Here is a 21,848-nt window from a genome sequence, read left to right on the forward strand (position 1 = left end):
ATCACAAACCATAAGAGTGAGATTTGGAGCTATAACAGATGCCCCCTAATATATGAGGTCAGAAGGGGTACATGATGGCCGAAATATATTATGCGAGTACATGGAAAGGAAGTCTGTCAAAAACCGAGGAGGACTTCACCAGAATTCAGCCTGCCAAGCCACCAAAGGAGATCAGAAAGAAACACTGTCTGAGGTGGGCATACCCATGCTCAGAAAAAGTAAAGCATGTCCGCATATCAAGTACAAGCAGATCCACTAAGTATACAAGTATAAATGACTGAAAGATACATAATGGATCATCTGATCATAATGAACAAGTACATGTCTGAATATCACATATAAGACTGTCAATGATGCTGAAAGACGCAACGGATCACTGATATCAAAGACTGATCCCAAAAGGTACCAACTGAACATGATGGAATAGGATGGTACTACACTGCAAACTCAGGTGCCAGCATATAGAATGTCGCCATGACTGACTGCAACATATAAAGTGGAGTGGTATCAACTAGCAGCAACAGGAGCAACTTTCAAGTGAACCAATGAATGCTGATACAACCTGAGGTCTTCACCGACCACCGTGGTACATTTCTACACCATGGGAATAAATGATCTGAAGTCGACCATGTGAGAAATCGTTTGATTACCGGTCATTGATGTATACCGTTAACAAACGCGAGACTACTCACCGATAATGATAATGAGCGTCAAGGTACCCAGTACAATCTAACAAATATGAATAGATGAGCTAGAGTCGAACACCTGTAAGAATCTATCGATCAGGAGACAATGATGGTTTCCCACTGTCGATAGCGAAGGATCTGCCACTAATGACTGCAAACCCCAAGGTACTGCCAAATGGACTCTATATCTTTGCCCCAGAGCAATAAGTCGGAGTCGATAGGGAAAGATCCACTAGGAGGAAGGCATTAAGGCATCCTTCATCAGTCTAGCGCGAGTGTAACCCGTAAGCCAATAATGTGGAAGGAATCGGACGAAAAAGATGTAGTAACCCAACCGAAGTACGTTTCCGGCGTACACAAGATGTGGCTAGCGCACGACAGAAACCCTCTGAACCAACCAATAATGAAAGCTGACACAGAGGCGAGGTATCCACCAATAGGGTCAAATGGAAACCAAGGTACTGCACGAATCCCAATGTGTGATAATGTATGTTGATGTCGAACACAAGGGAAACCACTCAGTCAAAGACCCATGATATTGATCGATGCTGAGCACAAGGTAACCTATCAGTAATGAAAATAGGGCCAGGGTGCAGCTCTAGGCCTGTCCTCAGAGCAAGATGTCGTCGTCGATAAGGACAAGACCCGCTAGCAAGAAGTCAATGGGGACCTTCTCAAATCGGCACGAGTAAAGGACCAATATAACTGATGTGATGATAGACATGACACTGACAACCAGGGATGGCCGACTGAAAAATGAGTCAAGAGACATTGCAGAGAGGCCGACTCAGGCTAACTTCCCTTGAAGAAAAGCACGACTCAATGTGACTATGTGGCAGCATATGATGACTCTGTATAAGTTCGCCATGCAGGAGGCATGAACGAACCCTCCATATGATTGGAAGAGATACCCAATCGGGGGAGAACTGACTCAATAACAAGGTTATGGCGTACCTAAGTCAAACTAAATCCCACCCATGCGGAGGAGACTTTGTTTTGAGCGCTTTGTTCAAGGGCGACACGACTGACTCTAGCTGCCAACAATAAATGGAAATAATGTCCCGTTCCAGCTCTTTTTGGAATATTTAATTTTTTTGTCTTTTTCTGTTAAGCCGGAAAAAGAATAGAAGAATGCTATGGTACAGTGGAAAGAATGAGTGTCGGTGAAACAGATGATCTAGTTCCTGGGAAAGGAACGTTCCTATGCTCAATGCAGGGAGGTGAAAACTGGTCAGTGACACTCAAAGGTATGTTCCTTCCACGGGTCAAGGTGTGTCAAGCTGCGGAAGTCAAAGATATGCAAGGTTGATTTTGCAGACGTCATGGTCAAAAGTTGGCTTAAACACGAGTCCAAGTGAAGCCGGCTCTAGGCCAAAAGGTGCAAGTGGTCAACATGCAATGCAGTAGTACAACTCAACACAAAGGAGCCTCTAGGGTATAAGGCCAGAACAAAGCGGAGAAGCTAAGAGGAATGAGTCTTCAACACATAAGTCATGGCAGGACTAAAGAGGACTCCCGAGCCTAGGGACAAAAAATCAGCATGAGTGCCAAGTGACAACAAGGTACTAACTAGGGCACCCATGATAAGGTAGGCTCTACCACACAAGTCATGATACTTCTAAGCAATAAGAAGGTTCCGTACCATAACTTGGTGGGGTCGATCCTAGGGCCAAATGGGAAAGGGAACTGATAAGTGCACAATGTAGGCGAAAAGACCTAACCTATATGCCAGTTTCGAGAACCAATACCTGTCAGAACGGACCAACCATAAACTTCCAAAGGAGACATCTTCCAAGTTCTGTAAACATAAATAGGAACACTAGACACGAAGTTAATACATCCCACATATAAACTTCATATAAAATTTTTGTGTTATAGAACACAAGACTTGAAAACGCATACCTCATATATACAATATGGTACAGGGAACCACGCAGCCTTGCAGCTTACGCATAATAGTTCTTCTGGACAAACCCTTTGTAGGGATCGGACTAAGGACTCCTTTGGTAGTCATAACTCATGGCTTCAAAGAGTTCCTCTTGTGAAGGCAAAGCAAGATCTGAGAAATAATGAGAACTACAAGGATTAAAAGAGGGAATTAAAGGGTCCCATGTCCCTATAGGAAGAATCTCTCGGTCAACTGCCGGGACCAAGTCCCAAGAAGGAGGATAATAGGTCAAAGGATCCTTCTTAGAAGCGATTGAACATTGAGGACTCAATGCCACATAATTGACCCGTGGCGGGGTAGAGTCTACTTGAACACTTGGAACAAACCAAGGGGCATTCTGCAGTAAAGTCGAATTAGGGTGGTGATTATCAGATGCAAGCTGATCAACAGTGACAATATTTCCATTATGAGGAAAGCACATTACTCGAAAGAGTGAAGACACCACAGCATTCATAGCATAGACATAATCACGCCCAAGTAGCATATTAAAGTCTAAAGGGCTATCAACCACCATCATATCGATTAAGATAGTCTTCCCACCTAAAGTGATAGGCAATTGAGGAAGAACACCCATAGATTTACCAGGTCTTCTATCATAGGCTAACAACTGACTCTGAGCTGTCAACAACTTTGGGGAACCCAAAGCTTTCCAAGTTAAAGAGGATATAGTACTTGCAGAGGATCCTTCATCCACCATACATCGATAGACATTTGTGGAATTAACCCTGACCTTTATTTGAAAAGGTGCAGCGAAAGGAAGACGAGGCTCAACAAGGCTATCCAAATCAAAGGAAACACTCTTAGAACTTGGAGGGGGAACATTTTAAGAAACAGGAATGCCCCCTATACCAGAAGACTCGGTACTAGAGATCAAAAAGACTCTTTTGTTAGGCATGTCACCCCCAAAAGAGGAGTGTAATCGGCCCGCGATTGCGCTAGCTCTACCACATTATCAACCAACGATTGATGGGATTGATGAGAAACCATAGCAGATCTAGGAGTAGAAGTACTTTCAGACTCAGACCATATCCTTTGAAACTCTGGAATACCAGGGCATAAATGAGTAAGATGGTCTCCCTTGCATATCTTACAAGGGAACTTAGGTTTAAAACTTCTACGTCCAAGTTTCTTATCAACCTCCATTCCGCCAACATGACTAGCAGTGGTTTGCGGAGAGTCCTGAACATGACTTGCAGAGGTCGGTGACTCTTTGCTAGTATGACTTGCAGTGACTAGACTCATGCCCCCAGGATGACTTGCAGCGGCTGAAGACTCATCTTCAACATGACTCGCAGAGGTTGATGATGAAGTGTTAGTGTGACTCGCAGTGACTAGACTTGTGCCCCCAGCATGACTAGCAGTGGTTGAAGGCTCATCTCCAACATGACTCGCAGAGGTTGAAGATGAAATGCTAGTGTGACTCTCAGTGACTAGACTTGTGCCCCCAGCATGACTAGCAGTGGCTGAAGGCTCATCTCCAACATGACTCGCAGAGGTTGAAGATGAAATTCTAGTGTGACTCGCAGTGACTACACTTGTGCCCGCAGCATGACTAGCAGTGGCTGAAGGCTCATCTCCAACATGACTCGCAGAGGTTGAAGATGAAATGCTAGTGTGACTCTCAGTGACTAGACTCATTCCCCCAGCATGACTTGCAGTGGCTGAAGACTCATCTTCAACATGACTCGTAGTGGTTGAAGATGAAATGCCATAATTATTCTTCTTCTTTGACTTCCTCTTTCTCCTCTTTTTAGATTTCTTGTTACAAGAAGGAGGCGAAGAAGGAATCCCAGATTTCTCTTTGAAAGAAGATGAACAATTAGCACCCATGTGATGCCCTTGAAATAAAGCATTCAAATGAGAGGCTTCAAGAGCATTTGGAATATTCGGAGTGGACCACAGCCAAACGGGTAGTCCAACATTCAACCCAGGAATATTCAAAGTGGCCATCAAGGGAGTACCAACGTTTCCAAAGAAAGGAAAAGCATAAGGATCCCCTTTTGGGAGGGCACCTTGGTTGGTTTCCACAGGAATATTGGCCATATCTAACTGTTCCAAAGACCCTTCCCCTACGGGAATATAGAAATAACTTTTCAAGGAATATGGATAAGCAATCAAAACCTTTTCCCTTGAGGAGGCAACTCCACAACTTCTGAAAGAATGACCAAAAGCCTTTCAATATCGGTAGAGTGGTAAGCCGGTCACTCAGAACACAAAGTCCAAACGTGACTAGACAAAAATACCTAAAGCCAACTATATACAAGGAACAAAGAGCACACACTATAAAGTCCCTAAAGATATTAGCCAATCAAACAACTTCCAAGTATTTCCACTCTGGGTGATGAGGACCGGACACCAAAATACAAGAAAGTGGAGTCAGGGGCCTTCCGAAGATAGTCTGGGATAATGACGGCCCAGTCCTATCAGCAAAGGTAATAGAGGAAGTTACGCTGACCTCCTAACAACAGCTTGCGCCGGTGCAAGCCCCCGAGCTTCGCAAGGGTGCCCTCCAGTAGTACTGTCAAGAGTGATGCAACGTCAACCTCAGGTGCCACGGGATTCCCCTCCGCAGCCACCTGTGTAGATCCCTAGGAGTAGAAACTATGGATACCAACTCGTCGCAGAAGGCAAGCGGAACAGTCGTGAGGTAAGTTCGGACAAGTAGGAGAGGGGGTATCTCTCTTCCCTGTCTTTACAGACCCTCGTGCTTAACTCCCAGATCCGGAGCTTTCTTGGTCTTCCTAACACTATTGGATTTTCTCTCGTTATTCAGACTCCTACGTTTGACGTTTATATGGCCTTGGAGAGTTAACTCTCCACTCGCCTAATCCAAGGCCCTAAAATCCTAATCTTGTTGGTGTAACTGACTAAAACAAAAAGTTCTAGTGAATTTTAGTTAGCGCTTGATTTTATTAGGCTGTTATTTAAGTCACAAGGTAACGGAAGTGAAACTAGTGGTGTTTTTTGACGCAAAAGAAATTAATAAAAACTTAACTACATGCACATGCACTTGTTTTCGTTTTTCGATGAAAAGTAATCTCTACAGGGTTCAGAGGTACTTCTAATAAAACAAATTTTCTTTTTCTTTTCAAACTCCACACTCACAAAAGCTAACAAAGCTATATATGCCTAAAAAGATATGCAAATCTATCCTAATGCAACAAATATATGTGGATGCAAGATCTAAAACTACTCTAAAAACCAAAAATGAAAGTTGCTTGCTTATCAATCTTTATCTTGCCACTTATAATGCCTAGATGGAATATGAGATGTTACCATTCATTTCGTCTAAACACTAAAAACAAGTTCTAAGACAAACATAAAGCACTTTCACTTCACTAAAAGGAAACCAAATGAAAAGCAAGTTCAAGAAAGCAAAACTAGGATTTTCAAAAGATTTTCTTCAAAGCAACAAGCAAAAAAGTCTTTTCAAAAATGCTCTCAACAACACTGAAACTTGTGATTGAAGAATAGGCAATTAAACACTTTTGCGAATCAAGACCACTCAATGGATGAAAACTCAACAAAAATAAATGTGCTTGAAATCGCTCTTAACAATCAAAAGCAACAATGAAAGCTTTGGCAATGAAAACCAAAAGATCAAAAAGACAAATTCCAAGAAAGTGTCAATCAACAACTTTCATGAAACAAAGAAGTGGATGGTCACAAAAAGCGGTTTTGTCAAGCAAACAAAAAGTCACCAAAAGCAAGATTAACACAAAGATTGAATTCAATCTCCCTACCCTGATGAAACAGAGCAGCCAAGATTCCTAGCAAGAAATCTTGCGTGCTTTAGCCAAAAACGATGACGCTTGCAATCAACAAAAAACAAGACCAATACTCCTTATAATCAGAGAGAATTCAAAACGAGATGCTCGCTGTAAAACAAATAACTGATACTGGAAAAATGACTATTTCAGACTGACTCAAACCACCAGACAAACCTTCAGAGACTAAAAGATTTATAAATCTTGAAAATTGCAATATATACGCGACTGTACTTAAGTACAGATTGCGTGTATACGCGACTGTGTTTGAGGAAACCTGCATATACGCAGGTTCACTCAAAGAAACAAGCGTATATACGCCTCTGTATCTAAGAAAAACAACGTGTATGAAAAGCTTCAAGAAAAATAAAAAACAAACTGAAAAAACTGGCAAAGCTTAAATTTCAAGAACAGACCAGATAGTAACAGCAAGCAGACAAGGCAACTGAGCCCTGATTGGCTTGAAAAACACCCAAACTAGGAACAACAAGAGTGTTGTCCCCAGTGGAGACGCCAATTCTGATAGAGGGAATTACTCCCCTAGGGCTTTTTGGGTTGAAACCCTAGCAGACTGAAAGTTATCTATTCAAAGAAACATACATTCATACAGCCATTATGCTATAGTAAGCAAATCCTATGATAAGGGTACGTACCTTTGGTCCTACATTTGAGAAGGCCTTTAGGGTCCAAACCCTTCTTGGAGTTCCCTTCCTCTCTTTTGTCCTGCAAAACAACCAATTCAAAGAACACAGTAGTACATGGACAAAACTTATAAAGAAACCATCTTCATGTTATAAAGAAAGGTAGTTAGTTATGAAATCCAAACAACCATTTACATATGAATTCTAAACATGACTATCATTAACATAAAGAAGATTCATTTCGGGAACCAAGACATGTGTTTCTTTTATTATAGACAAATAAAGTACATAAAAAGGAATATGTTCACCTGAATCACCTTCAGCAGGCTCCAAGCAAAGCTTCCTTCCGGATCCATTCCAGCCTCAAGCCTCTAACAAAACTCCTTCCATGACTCTCTCCATGATGTCATAAATGGTGGATGAACATCAACACACAAGGAAACAAAGGTTTCCTGTACAAAATGGGGGAAGTGCAGAAGGCACAAGGGACTTCAGACCTGGTCAAGGGAAAAATCTCAGCATAATAACCTTTCTCTCTATTCTCTCCTCCTTTAGGCCTTCCCTTTGAGGTCTTTTTATACCATCTCCAAAGTAGTTTTTTAGTTAGGAGTTGGTTGGGAACAGTTGGGCCACGAACACTAACAGGTGATCAGCAGGTAAAACCCGCGATCTCCACCCGAAAATAAGGAGTTTTATATTTTTTTAAGTGTTTTAATACATACACGTGGGTTGGATATACACATACCCGCGTATACACGCATTTAACTCAGGGCAATGTCGCGTATAAGGGATAAAACACTGTTTTTTAAATTTTAGGACCAGGTCTGGAAGGAGGGGTTGCCCTAGGCCATGAGTACAGCATCACAAACCATAAGAGTGAGATTTAGAGCTATAACACCCCTTTAGGGCCCTGTTTGCCTACCGACGCGCGATTACGCTAATTGCGCATCAAAAGCCTCATCCTTTTCCCATTTTGGGGCTCCCAAGGGCTACTTTTGCCTCCTGCGCAGTCTCCATGGGCCTTGGTCAACGCGCTTTGACCGAGGTCCTCGTCGTTCCATGTCGGCTACCATTGCCACTGGTTCAGGGTGTTTTTGATACTGTTTTGGATTTCCTTAGAGATTTGTTCGACCTGATTCAGTCATGGTTCTTGACAATATTTCTATGGATCCAATTCAGATCAGTGATGCAAGTAACTCTGCTAGGGTAATGACCAAGATCACTGGTAGCAGAGAGATGCTTGTGTTCCTACATGACTCTGCCAGGGTATTGTCCTGGCCTGCTGGGAGTGGAACAACACCAGAGATGAACTAAAACTTCGACATCTATATTACTTGTGCACAAATATACCTCTCTTCCCCAATCGAAACAACTCAATTGACTTGGCTTGGTATGTGTGCTAACCAATTAAGATAATGGCAGGAACTATATATTTAACTCAAGCTTAGTGTTGAAGCCATGATAATCAAAGAATTGAGAAATACATCTGACGGAGTTAGACTCGATTTTGATGAACAAGGTCCATACAGAGAGCTGGAGTTCTACCAGTGTGTCGCCAATGTTGTAGTGGCTCCAACCACCCTCCAAAAGTTTTCCGTCACTTTGTTTTTGAGCCTCCCTCCTCTAAACCATAGAAGCTATCTTGCACTGATAAGGTAATTGTGTTTATTTGATTTTATCTACTGTTTAAAAAATTGTGTTCACTCACTTATTCCGTCGACTAACCACAAGCTGACCCAACACTTAGCTCACATCCGGTCTTTGTGATGTTTGGGAAAAATGCACAATCCTGGAGGGCAGTCTGTCTTCACCTCAGGAATTGTGCAGAGAAACCCAGCAGTTGTACCGCACTCAAAAATTGCGTAGCACAGGCCAGTCAGCCTTGCTATTGGAAATTACATAGAGTAGGCCACCCATCACTACTCTCTAGAAATGCACAGAGAAGGATAGCCAAACTTTCTCTGGAAAATTGCTAAGAGCAGGCTAGCCAGAACTGCTCTCCAGAAATATGCAAAGAAGGCCAACCAGCACTACTCTCCAGAAATGTGTAGAGCAGGCTAGCAACCTTTCTCTGGAAAATTGCATAGAGCTGGCTAGCCAACGAGTGCCACTCAACCCAGAATTAGTGCAGAAGCTTTTCCCTCAGTGAATGTCTATTGCATGTGCTGATAGGTTGCACAGTTCCCTCTAGAATTGTGCAATCCTTCCTTTCATATTGGGTAGATTTTCCTAAGAAGGAAAAAAGCGAGAGTTACATGTGAAGTCAATTTTAGAAATTTCTCGTCAAGTGTTGCTTTTTCCTAGATTTGTGGCATGCACGTCATAAACCCTAAGTTCACCAAATCTATTAAATGACACCTGAGAGCTCATTCTTAAAATTTAATCGTGGAGCTCTAGCATTCTCGAGGCATCTAGGAACCTTCGACACAGTTGGCACAACTTTTCCAGGTAAGTTTTTATTTTCATGTCTTTTGCCGCCTTTTCTGTCGCTTTTTATTTCTTGGCTTGTATGAGTGTTTTTTTGCTTGTTTTATTGAATGACTTCTAGAATTTAAATGTGTTTTAACTTGTAGAAGTGTTGTTTCGAATTTTTGATTCCATTTCCTTAGTGTTACATGCATAACACTGTTTCTGCACTAACAGTCGTCGTTGCGGCGACTCTCTTCATGAGCTTCATGGTTTTTCCATTTTATTGATTTCTACACTTACCTAAATTGCATGCATGTCTATTGACTCATATCTGCACCATATTTTCAGACACATTCAATGCTTCTCATTTTTAGGTTTCCCTTGGGAAGATCTGGGTTGTCTTGGCCTAGATCTTGCTTCTCCCAGCATGCATTGTGCATTCCTGGCAGTGAAGGCTCTGCCTCGCCTCTAGGAATTGTGCAGAGGCTACCCACATTGGCTCCCAACTGAGCTTTACATAATCCTTGGAGGTTGTTCCCCAGTCCTTCCCACTACAACTGTAGAATGAATGAATGAAATGTGAATTGCATAGTTTCAGTCAGCAGTCAACCTCTTTGGGCTGCGCATTGCGTAGTTCGAGTTAGCAGTGAGCCTCACTGGTTGCTGAGACTGTGAAATGCATAGTTCCAACTGATAGTCTCTTGACCTCCCAGAGTCAATACTACGTAATGTTTCCCAGAATTCACTCAGTTTGTTTCTCGATTGATTCTTGAGTTGCTTTATGCCTTTTAACTGAAATTTCCTTGCTGTGAGTGTCTTCTCCGTCTCCAGGTACCACAGGTTTTTGAGCAACTTCTTAGCAGTACAGGTATCATGGATTCCAAGAGAACTGGATCAAAAGACATAGTTGAAAGAAGTACTAGAGATGTGTTTGAGTAGGTGTCTATGAGCTTGCCCATGTACATAGAAACACACCTGTTCATTTGAGAAAGACATTAAGATCACATGGCAAGGCATCAACACTATTTTCGCAGGCAACTTGGAGGAGAATCTGGAGAACCGACAAGTCTATGTAAATATTCATAAGTCTAGATTGTATAAGGTTGCATGCAGTTATCCCACCTTCTTGTGTGCATACGTGATCCATTGGATTGTCTCACACACTGATCATGAGATGATGATCCTAAGCAGAGTCAGAGGAGTAGAGCTAGCTACCTTCAGGATGAAATATTCTCAGCAGATGTATCATTTTCTGCAACCAGTGAATGGGATGGATGCACCGACCTACACTCCTAATAGTAGCATGAATACAAGAGACATCTTGAAGTGATCAAAGTTTAGGATGACACCCAACCAGATATACAAGATGAATACACTCAGGAAGGCTTATCAATTCTTGGTCATATTTGCATGCCACTTGTATGGCCAAGGGAGTACGGAGACATTCCCACAGAGTTGGGTTGTTATGTTGGACCAACTAGCAAGTGAAGGAAAACCTTTCAACTAGTCTGACATGGTGACTCTCGAGCTGGAAGTGCATGTATCCAATGCCCGGAGTCTGCCCAAGGATCAACGACCAAGATTCTTCATGTCTTCCTACCGACTCGATGCAATATGTTCCCATCAAAAGTTTCCTGGCATGGGTAGGGCATGGACACCTTCATAGAATGTTGTGAACGTATATTGTAAGTTTCTCTCAGAGTTCAACTACCGAGCAGTCATGGCTAGATTATCTGACCACTTCATTTCCCCTTTGTACATGATGATCGTTGAACGAGATTCACCTTGCATGTCCCAGGAAACAATGGAGGCATTGATAAACATTGTAGATTGGTACGCCTCACCTGATGGCACCTTCATTAGGATGTATAGCATGGAGAAGGCTTGTCATTTGTTGCCAAAGTTTTCCACAACATTGTAGCGGCTACAACCACCCTCCAAAATTTTGGCCTACACCCAATTTCGGAGCCTCCCTTGATAGTTTCACTTGATGACTGCACACACTTGGGTTCACTCCGTGAGCTTGTGTGAGTCCTTATATCCACCTTGCTTGTTCATTTCATTCAAGTTTCTGCATTTTGGTGTCTAAGTCATGCTCCATGTTCTAGCTCTACTCAAAGTATTCTCTTCGTGTGTACAATTTGTGTTCAATATGAAGGTATCTATCACACTCACACATGGAGTCACATTCACTGTTGCACAAGTGCCATCACGGTCGATCAACGATAAATTATGAGTTTCGTGCTTGTCACTTGCATTGCCAGTCAATCATGTTGAGCATGTGTGTTTGGATGGTTTGAGTAGTCTTGTCGTGAAGTCATGAGAGTGTGTGTTTGCGTGATCACTGTCAAGCGATAAAAAGGTGTTTTTTTAACTCCTAATTACCTTCACATTAATTGTCAACCCAGGGACGACTTTTTATTTCGAGAGTATACTTAGTCTGAGGCGGCTATTTATTCAAGAGTAATGTTATGAAAGATGTAGTACAGTGCTCAAAATACAAGAGTAAACGGATGCTAAAAATGAGATCTACTTACAACAAAGCACTTTAAGACTTAAATCATGCTCGAGTTTAGGCTTCTGTGATCCATATCAAGTTAGAGAAAGATTTCGGCGAAAATCACATGGAATCTCATTTGTCGACGTGTTTCAAACCAACTAGTGTGGTTCATCTTGACGATGAACCACAGTAGTTGGTTCGAAACGCGTCGACAAATGAGATTCCATGTGATTTTCGCTGAAATCTTTCTCTAACTTAAATCATGCATTCAGAAAACTACAGCAAATGACCAGTCAAGGGTACAGTAACAGTAACTCATCCCTTCGTAAACTGATGTAGCTGAAGATAATCAAGGAACAGATCATCAATCTGGGAACTAGACAACAAATGTCAATGCCCACTACAGTTTTAGATCATTCTTCACACCAAAGCAAAGATAATGTGAATAACAGGAAATGAAACAGCAACTAGGAAATGTAACGACAACTAATTCTTATAAACAACACCACCTTAATCTACAAAAATAAGTGCAGCAAGTGTATCCTACAGAAATCAGATAGCAATCTTTACTCTAAGAATAAATCGGACAGCACATGGAAATAGAAAAGAGACTAATTAGCAACAGCACTCTGAGCCAAAAAACCAAGATGAATAACACACACGACACGCCTTAGTATTGAGAGAAAAACTAATCTGACCTTGGTACCACAAATATCAATCTTAGTTGTAAACAAGAACGATTGTAATTCATAATGGAACAACAATATCAGTTGAACAACAATCGTGATTGAGTGTAAACCATAGACAAATATAGTAATACCAACTTATGAAGGTCACAACACGGTTACGCTGTAATTGAACAGCAATAACATTCTGTAAGGATTAGCAACGTTATATCAATGATTAAAAGAACAGAAATGCGTTACCAAGTCAAGATGAATCAATACGGCATTCCTGGCATCGAGAACGATATTACTCAGATGAACATAAATCGAATATAACAGAACCATGATGTAAAATAACAAAACACATCAGATTACCGAACAAAACTGATAATGAAAACTATGTATGAACTACAAATATAATATACAGCAGCAACACAATCCACCAGAGGCTTGGCCCTTAGCCGCCAGCAGATGTTGCTGGGCTAGTTCAGATGAGAAGAATGAACAACAACTCCCAAATCATATATTAATCATCAAACTGTGAAATCATTACAACAGCTAAAGCTTTGAGAATTACAACATGCAACAATCCCTTTTTCCTCCTATCTTATCATGAATCATGAATCCTTAATTCTAAATTTCTAATTCTCAAATCATAATCCTGAATCCATCATTCCCAAGTCTACATTCTCTCAGCCATCCTCAATTCTGAATCTCTAACCCTTCATCCCCCTCTCTGATCTCTATTTTCATTTAAATAGAGAGAGAGCAGAGAGCAGTTACAATAGAGAAATCACAACATGATTTCTATTACAAAATTGGATTGTTTCTAACCAATTGATCAACAAGAGAAAGGTGAATTTGGCTTTGCAGTTGAGATTTGAAGGACGACCGCAACAACAAATCTGAGAAAATCGTACTCAAAGAACCCTGTGTTTCTCTCAGTACAAGCCGAATTTGGAAAAACCATTCTTTTCCAAAGTTAATTTGGTCCGTCTTGGACAAAACCCATGTTCCGGATTTTCCAAATGCTTCTTCATTTGCCCAAAATCTCAATCGCAAAATTGTCACTTCTTATTCCAACGAATTTCTGAGTTGGAATATTTGATGATCAAATCTTCAATCTGGAAATTGTATTGTAGGCTAAAAATGGTGAATAATGTTACAACCAATTTATTAAAACTATCATTGATAAAATCATGCATAATCATCAATATATTAAAAATAAAGGAGAATAAATAATATTCATTCATAAGAGCATAAATCATTATAAATTGGATTTATATAATAAATTATAATAAATGACATGATAAAGAAGAGTAAAAATGGATAAAATAAGTGTTTAAAAAGTGGTCGTATTCACGGCCCAACAATCATCTATGCATTTTTCAATCATTCACACACTTAGTCATTTTTGCTGAAGTTCTGACGACCAGACTCCCCTCTGACAGCCAGACCATCACCCCGCCATCGACTTGATCTAATTTCACCTAGAATAACACAAAAGCACTAGGCAAGTCTTTCCAAGCTGTGTTGATCACAAGCAATTCAATCAACTTTCATGTTGGCCACCTGGATAGTCGGACCTGCAGCCACCTCGGGACTAACTCCCCTCCAAAATTGCGGAGAGGCTTACTGACCTTTCCCGCTTTGCTAACTGAGGAAATTGCGTAGACAGATCAGATAGACACCAAGTGCCCATCCCTGTCTCCCTCAGAAAATTACGTAGTTTTCCCAGTCAATCCCCCCCACAGTTGACTAGCTGCCCATCTAGGAAATTGCGCAGTTTTCATGAGTAGGCGTTCTGCTGGGAAACAATCCACTTAACTTAGAAACTGTGCAGTCTAGGTTTCCTCACCAGTAGCTCTTAGCAACAAACTACCAGTTCCCTCCAATAATTGCGCAATTTCAGCTGCTAGTGACCCAACAGCCAACTTCTAGTTCCCTCTAGGAATTACACATTTTTGGCAGCTAGTGACCTAGTAGCAAACTGTTAGTTCCCTTTGGGAATTGTGTAGTTTTGGCTACTAGGGTCACGGGCAGTTCCTCCCAAAAACTGTGCAATCTCTACCTAGTGATCCTCCTTGCAGCCTGACCCATTCCTCCAAAAAATTGTGCAAATTTTTCCTTCCAGTGCCTACTGCCCACTCGTTTCGGAAACTGCACAGATCCTGCCTACCTTTCCTTCCTCCACCGTGGATTGTCCCTCCCAAAAATTGCGCAATTTTTCCTTCTAGCTGAGCCATACCTCGCAAATAGTCATTGTCGTCTTGGATTGCCCATCTCCATCACTCAGTGACTCTTGCGCAGTTTTCCTCAATAGTGTCTGGAGCCATCATCCCACTTCACAACCTTCCTGCCTCTCTCGGTCACCTGCATCCCAAATGATCATGTGTCATGGTAGACTAGGAGGTATTGGATTTTATGTCATCTTGTCATGAGTGACTGCAAGTACACCAACAAACATGGCGCAATGACGAATGGGATGAGCGAAGGGAGCACATGCAGAAGGATAGGTTCACCGATGGACGAACAAAGGATGCATGCGAAGAGATGTGCTCGCGAATGGATGATCATGAAAAGATGTGTTCGCCAATGAACAGATGAGAAAACATGCAAGATGTGCTCACAGACAGATGAATGGACAAACATGCACCTTTCGCGAATAGATGAGCCTCTCAAGCCTTCAACCATGCAAGTAAGGAACAACATGCCAAAGCCTCATCAAGTGAACCAAAGACAATCGAAGACTCCGTGCACTTTTCCATGCAAAGGTGAAGTTGTGATACACCATGAAGACATCCATCACCCAGCAACAGTGTAGCTTGACATGCACTCCAACAACAATATGAATGTACCCACACTGTCATGTCGAGTCATGTCACACACATCTATATGATGGGTTATGTTATCAATCAATGTAATGTAATGTGGAAGTCCAAGAGACCCACTTGTTGTACAAAGAGTCATGTAAAGTCAAAAAGTCATCGAAGTCAAACAATCATGAGGGTAGTCGAACAACCACAAGGGTCAGTTTCACCCTTGTCTATAAATACCCCCTCATTTGTAGATGGGAAAGGAATTTTCACCTTAGATCCTCCCACATAGCTAAGAGAGTCTGCAATATTTTCTTTGAGGAGTAAGTAGTGGCTCCAATGGCCCGCTCACGGGGTTAGTGATGTATGGTGTAACGATGTGTCTTCGAACTTTTGCTTAATTAAGAATCCTACTAACAGGACAACACATTTTCACACATGTATTGTAACTGTTGTAAGACTAATCTTGCACACTTGTAATGCATGTTGCTTTAACCTGTGTTGAACTCTTGAACTATTTCACTTGTTGTAATACATAATCTATTAATGGAAATGTGTTGTATATGCTGTTAATGCTATCTCGCCCGTGGTGACTATCTCCCCAGACATCAGACAGACCTTTCACCCGAAGCTTGCTGTAACAACCATTGCACTTGTTTGGATTCATCTGTTGAGTGTTGTATGTGTTATCTTACCTTGTGTGTTGTGATTGCCGCATTCGTGTGGACTACTCCTTCGGAAGTTGTGCAAATCCTGTTGTGTTGTGAGTTCCTAGCTGAGCTGGGACTTCATCCCAACCAACCTAGGACTCACTTTCACCCTCTTCCTTTATAGTGAAAGAACCATTGACACAAGTATGCTAGCATTCACCAAGCATGCGAACCTCACTTCTCGAAGGCAAAGCAGACCACTCTCCTGTCCTGACAAGAAAGAGTTGAGGCAAATCCTTAAGACAATGGAAACCAGGCCATCATACCGGATGGGATGCCCACACCAAACGGTGTGAGGTCTAGTTGGGACTTCATAACGGGGTGATCCCCTGAATGTTGGCAGGTCGAGCACCATCAACATTTCTGGTGCTAGAAGGGGGGAAACTTGTTGTATAAGCATGAACATTCCCTCACATTCATTCATCAACCATCTGGTCAAGGTAGTAACTTGCATTCACTCTCACCTACACGTGACTCGATAGTTGGTTACTCCTCACCACCTAGGATTGAACACAATATTCCATATCAACACCTTTGCTCCATTTGTCCCATCACTCGCCAGTTTGCAAAAGCAGTTGAAGTGATCCCAGGCATACAATGTCTTCCATGCACATATAAGAAGCCAAAATCCACTCCCATAGGAGTTGTTGTATCATCGGTGGAAGAAGTAGCCCTTGCCACACTTGAAGGTTTAGAAGAAGCTATTGAAGGCAAAGAGGAACCTCCAATCTTCTGCCAAGGCAAACAAGACACTCTTGTGATCTTGGGATCGAACTCTAGTATAGGAGGCGGAGGGGAAGGCAGTAGAGGAGGTGGAGTTGGAGATGAACCAACAGACTTAGAGTTGGAACCATCAGATTCTGAAAGAGAGGAAGAGGATGAGGAAGAAGAAGAGATGGCTAACTCAAACTTGGAGTTGATGACTCAGGGACCATTAGCTCTCCTAGCTGTTTTGCACAAGATGCCGAAGCGAGTGGAGAGAATAAACATCAAGTTCAACCCTGATAGCATGGTGAAGGCACAAGACCACATAAACAACTTCTACCTACAACTGCAGACCCTTGAGGTATGACATGAAGATGTAGCATGTAGCTTGTTCCCATGTACCTTGGATGGTCATGCAACTACTTTGTATCACAACCTTCCACCGAAATGCATACAAAAATAGGGTGCATTCAAACGCATTTTTCTTAAGAAGTTCGCTGATGATAAGACCCCAACCATGCTACTCAAAGAGTTCGGAAACCTCAAGATGGAGGGAAAAGAGAAAGTGAAAGATTTCAATTATAGGTTTACACGTATATTGAACAAGTTCACAGTAGACACTAAAACTCATGACTCCATCACTATTGATTACTACAGATACACACTACCGACCAACGTTTCGTAGTTCGTCAAGTGAGCTATGAAGCCAACACTTCTAAAAAATTGTGAAGAGGATATCACTGTTGTGAAAGACCTGCATGTAATTGGAGTCATCAAGGATGAAAAATCAACAAAGGACTCCAAGGATGCAAGTAGGAAGTCCCAAGCAGTGGCGCGCAAGGGTAGGTACAAGGAAGCAACCGATATTGACACCCTCACTCGTCTTGTCAAGAGCTTGACCACTGAATTGTCCAAACTCATACAATATAAAACTGAAAAATTTGCAAGCAGTCATCTGCCGAGGTAGAGATAGGCAGGTAGCTCATCAAGCAACAACTAGTTTGCTTCAAACATTGTGCAAAAGCTTGTGTTCCAGCTCGAACAATGTGCATATCCTAAGTTTTGTTCCTTCCACGAAGAACATCACCCCGAGAACTCTTGTTGGGACTGGAAGCAAGTCACAATTTCTTTCTAGATTCATACGCTCGATGCAGGAAGCAATATGTAGTATCAGCCAGAAGACACTGGCAATCATGAAGAGGTTGAACCTAATGATCCATCAATCTCTAGGCATGTGGTGAACGCGTATCAATGCTCGCAAACAATGTCAAATTCGAACACCAAGGAGTAGCCCCGAAAGCAAACTGACCATTACAATCTTAGGAGTAAAGGGGCTACCCCTACACTTGGGGAGATACAATAAAAGGTTAAACTGTTGATAAGGAAGGCCGATCCACCAACCACCCCAAATTAGAAAACAAAAAGCAAGTCTGGGAAGACAACGGTGGATAAGAGTACATCCATGAGTAGCAAGTTGCAAAACACTTCGCCGGACAACACGAACATCCATTCCACCTTGGACACCTAGGTATGTGTACCACCTCTAGACTACAAAATTGTTGAAGACATGAAGAAAACTCAAGCAAACAACAGTTTGTTCGAGTTAGCTAAGATCTAAAGTCAGCGAGATATCCTGTTGCGCATTGGGATAGACAGCGACAGACATCACAGCATCTTAGGAAGGGAGAAAGCACACCTCCGGATCACTTTCCATTGTGCTTAATACACTCTGGATGGAAGAAGAAAACTCAGGTTGCCCTCCATTCCTACTTTCATTTTATGTTTTTAACTACAATGTTCACATCTGCCTAGTTGATTTTGGCACAAAAGCCAATGTCATGCCACTCTCCATTGCTAAGAAGATTAATGCAAATGGACCGAGACATCTGAGCAAATCATCCATCTTGATCAAACATTGGTACTGACCATTGGTGAATTGTGAGACATGATCATCCGACTATACCGTGACGGTCGAGTCCACCAATGCATGAACATAGTTGTTGTGGACATACCAGAAGCATATGGTCTATCACTCAGCAGAGACTGGTCCAGCAAGCTAGATGGATATTTTTCTACAGACTGGTCTCACATGTAGCTTCCGTACAAGGGCAAGTGTAACCAAATCCAGGTAGAATCTGAGAGGTACGTGAAGCATAATGTCACTCCCCTCAATGGCGAGAATGAACCATTGGCCTTTGCAGCACTCATGTTTGGCAACTACCTCCTTGAGACAACATTGGGGTGTTATCCTAAACAACCAACTCCAACCCCACCAGATCCGCAGTTGGGACTCCTTCCTTGCCCAACTCATGGTAATGAAACTTATACAACACATTGTACCAATAGTAGTAGTAGTAGTAGCAACAACAGTAGTAGTAGTAATACTAGCACATCAAGCGGTCCACGTACAAATGAGTTGTGGACCACGTACTTTGATGGATCAGAGACACAGGACAACTCAGGAGTTGGGTGTGTTCTGATTGACCCTTACAAAAGGAAGCATCTAGTTTCAAGTCGCTTGGAGTTTGAGTGTATGAACAACATAGCAGAGTATGGAGAACTCGTGTTGGGCTTACCGAAAGCCATCAGCCTCAACGTGGTCATGCTCAAAGTGGTAAGTGATTCAAAGATAGTGGTGTGGCAGGTACGTAACACCATTCATTGTTTATCACCACATCTTAAAAGTTACCAACAAGAGGTATGGCGACTAATATCAAACTTCCAAGATTTTAATATTATTGTTGTACCATGTACACGTAATGAAACTACCAATGCAATGGAAAATGCAGCTTCGAGAATGCCACCAATTAGTGACAGGTTTACTATTGAAATTTTGCACAAACCATCTATCCTGGACAACATAACTAACTTATGTGTGTTTAATGATGACCAATAGATACTGCATTTCATGGAAAACGTTGACGTCTTCAAAGATGCAGTGATAGATGATGGCGAGCATGAGCGCTCTCTACAAGCAGAAGTTAGTAACAGGAAAGGCCACCTTATCACAAAAGGTGTGGAAACATTGGAAAATATTTATGACTTGCAAGAATGTTTTCATAGGCCAAGGAACAACAAGACCCACAGTTCCACCATGAGGCACGAACTAATAAACCTAGGAACAGAACAGGATCCGAAGTTTTTCAATCTTGGTATGTGTTGTACACAACAAGAGTGGCAAGCCTTTATCCACTTATTCAAATAATATCGAGATGTGTTCGCGTGGACGTATTATGATCTGAAAACTTATGACATGCAGATTATCCAATACATCATCCCAATCAAAGTAGGAGCCAAGCCATATCAACAGAAGCTGAGGAAAGTACATCTGTCACTTGAACCCATCATACAAAAAAATCTTACTAAGCTGTTTGATGCACATATCATATACAAAGTTCGCCATTCCACATGGGCCTCCAACCTTGTTCATGTAAATAAGAAGTCTGGGGAAATCCGCTTGTGTGTCGATTTCTGGAACGTAAACCACTCCTTGGACAAAGACAATTACCCTGTGTCATCTATGGACCATATTTTCGAAAAGATATCTGGGGCACAAATGTTTTCTCTTCTTGACATTTTCTCAGGATACAATCAGGTTCTGGTAGCAGAACCTGATAGACTCAAAACTACTTTCCGTACCAAGTGGGGTACATTCGCTTATAGATGAATGCTGTTTGGGCTTATAAATGCAGGTGCAAAATTTCAGTAGGCCATGGATATCACCTTTCATGGAATCATTGGACAGAGCGTGGTGGTATACCTTGATGATGTGAATGTGTTCTCAAGAGGACAAGAAGACCACATATGCCATCTGAAGAAAATCTTTGAACAATGCTAAAGATACAAGATTTCCTTGAATCCCAAAAAGAGTGTATTCACAGTGTCAGAGGGGAACCTGCTTGGAAACATTGTTGCCAAAAGTGGGATCAAGGTTGATCCAAACAGGTCCAAACCATTACATAGATTGCTTACCCAGTCAACAAGAAAGCCACACAATCCTGCTTGGGTAGGATAAACTTGCTCTGGAAGCTCATCACAGATTACGTGGAGATAGTTAATCCCATGGACAACATGATCAAGAAATATGGAGTCTACAACTGGGGTAAGAAGGAAATGTATGCATTCACCCAGATCAAGTAGGCCATTGCAGAAGCACTTGCACTCTACAACCCAAATTTCAAGAAACATTTCCTACTCTACACCTTCATTTCCAATAATTCACTAGTTGCAGTACTCACTCCTAAGGATGAAGCTAGTGATGAATGTCCCATCTCCTTCATGAGTGCAAGCATGTAGGGACCAGAGCTCAACTACCCTGCCACTAACAAGAAATCTTATGTAGTTTACAAGGAAATGAAACACTTTAGGCCCTACTTGCTGAAGAACCACTACATAGTCTTCGTCCCCCGCCCAACAGTTCGCACCTTGATTGTACAACAAGAACTGGGTGAACGACATGCAAACTGGATGGCAAGCTTTCAAGAGTGTGATCTTGAAATCAAGCCAGGGCACATGATCAAGGGACATGGGCTCCGTAGACTTGTAGCTGAGGTAGTACACACTCCAGAGAGTGAAGAAGAGCTCACCGGTTAGGAGCAGGAAATTGAGATGTATGACATAAGGTGAGGAAAACCCACTGAAGACAAAACCTCTTGGTACGCAGATGTTCGCCAATACCTTGAGCATGACACCATACCCTTTCACTTTTCCATCAGACAGAAGAGGGCATTGTGCCTAAAAGCCTTAACATATTAGTCGATGCATAGAGTACTTTACAGAAAGCACAGTAATGGAGTTTTTCTCAGGTGCCTGGAGGCACATGAATCAGAGAAGGTACTTCAAGATCTGCATGATGGACCCGTCGGGGGTCACTTTGTGGGAAACACCACTGCACACAAAGTTATGCGAGCTAGTTTTTACTGGCCCACATTATTCAAGGATGCACATGCATATGCTCTCAAGTGCCCGGTCTATCAGCGATGTGCCGATAGAACATGAAGA

The sequence above is a fragment of the Pinus tabuliformis genome, chromosome X (genome assembly GCF_031772625.1).
Source record: "Pinus tabuliformis cultivar Carrire ecotype Pingquan chromosome X, CPIR1, whole genome shotgun sequence".
Classification (NCBI taxonomy): Eukaryota; Viridiplantae; Streptophyta; class Pinopsida; order Pinales; family Pinaceae; genus Pinus; species Pinus tabuliformis.